Raw genomic sequence first — 1,572 nt, 5'->3', positions numbered from 1 at the left:
TTTTACTATATAGGATAGAGGCCTGGTGCATGGGTGGGGCTGGCTGGTTTGCCCTGAAGGGTGTCCTGGATCAGGGTGGGGGTCCCCACTGAGGTGCCTGGCCAGCCTGGTTGAAGGGATGATGGCTGTTTGCAGCTGGTCACACACCCTTCAGGGTGGGGGTCCCCACTGGGGTGCCTGGCCAGTCTGGGTGAGGGGCTGAGGGCTGTTTTCAGGCCGACTGAAGCTCCCAACTGCTCCTTTTTTTCTTTTCTTTTTTTATTCTGGGCCAGCTTTAGCTCTGGCTCCAGCTCTGAGGCCTATGCTGAAAGCAGGTATCTGGTTTGTTTAGGTTCTATAATCGAAACAATGTATAACTCCAGCTCTGAGATCCCGGGCTTGCTGAAAGCAGGTTTCTGGGGTTTTGTTTAGCTTCTATATTGTTACTATGTTTCTTAAACTGCAGGCTCAGAGGCCGGCAAGGCAGGCAGGGAACGTTGGAGTCCCCTGTCACTGAAGCAAGCAAGCCTCATATTAGATTCAAGCTGCCGGCCGCCATCTTGGCTGGCAGTTAATTTGCATATCTCACTGATTAGCCAATGGGAAGGGTAGCGGTCGTACGCCAATTACCATGTTTCTCTTTTATTAGATAGGATGTCTGAAATAGGCAAATCTATAGAGATGGACAGTAGATTAGTGGTTGCCTAGGGCTGGAGGAATTGGGAGCTAAGGTTCCCAATTGACAGCTAAGGTCCAGGGTTTCCTTTGGGATAATAAAATGTTCTAAAATTGATTGTGGTGATAGTTGCACAACTCTGAATACACTAAAAGTCATTGAATTCTACACTTTAAGTAGGCAAAGTATGAGCATATGAATTATATCTCTTTAAAAAAGTGGCTCTTGTGGTTCCTACCTATCTGCATGTGGTGAGGATGAGGGTTGGAGGTAGGTCTCTAAAAGGCCCAGGGCAGATCATGTAGCTGCTGCTACTCAGAGACATAGTTCTACCCTGAGATCTGATAAGAGGGACATTATGCTAGGCTGGCACTTTAAGAGGGCCCCACTCTGACTCTTCTCTGGTCTCTTCCTCCCTCTCAGGTAAGGAATCTGTGGGGCCAAGTGGATATGTCCACCACGCTCACACATTTTTCCTAGACCCTGGGTATATAGGACTCAGGAATACCTTGCCCAAAAGGTACCAAACCTGTTTTTAGAGCCTGCAGGTTTCTTCCCCTCCCCAGAGGAGACTGAATTGGTGGTGAGAATCCAAGAGATGTGATTGGGACTTAAACATGTAGGCTGAAATGTCCTTACCAGGTCCCTCAAAGGATGAGGCAGAGCTGGGGGAGAGAAGAAAGGGGCAGGCCATGTGTCATGAGTATAGGGTCAGAGGAGGTATGGGACCAGCTCTCCCCATAATCACCATGTTCCAGCATAGTGATGTAAGGAGTATGAAAATTCTCAATTTGACTTGACCTTCCAGGTCATTATGAAGATTTTTATTTTTCAAGATAGGAGGCTAGTACATTGAACAACATGTTAGCTAGCTTTAAAGTTATTTAAACACATGGTTTGTGGACCCCCACAAACAC

The sequence above is a fragment of the Myotis daubentonii genome, chromosome 12 (genome assembly GCF_963259705.1).
Source record: "Myotis daubentonii chromosome 12, mMyoDau2.1, whole genome shotgun sequence".
Lineage (NCBI taxonomy): Eukaryota > Metazoa > Chordata > Mammalia > Chiroptera > Vespertilionidae > Myotis > Myotis daubentonii.
This window is presented reverse-complemented; position numbering follows the sequence as displayed.